Raw genomic sequence first — 259 nt, 5'->3', positions numbered from 1 at the left:
TTTTTAAAAACCGAAAAATCTTCTTTTTCCCCTCAATTCTATTCAGCTGATCGATCAACTTCTCAAATTTCAATTCCCTACCAACACCTAGTTCTGTTTTTAATAATCTTCTTTGGTTTGCATATTTTCTACATTTAATCAAAACATGTTCCACTGTCTATATCATCACACCATCTACATAAACCAGTAAGGTGTTTCCCCATCTTAGAAAGAGTTCCATTTAGGAAACTATGCCCAGTTCTTATTCTATTTATAATTA

Source organism: Poecilia mexicana, unplaced genomic scaffold (assembly GCF_051168715.1).
Source record: "Poecilia mexicana isolate PSO_F unplaced genomic scaffold, ASM5116871v1 scaffold_12, whole genome shotgun sequence".
In the NCBI taxonomy this organism is placed as follows: Eukaryota; Metazoa; Chordata; class Actinopteri; order Cyprinodontiformes; family Poeciliidae; genus Poecilia; species Poecilia mexicana.
This window is presented reverse-complemented; position numbering follows the sequence as displayed.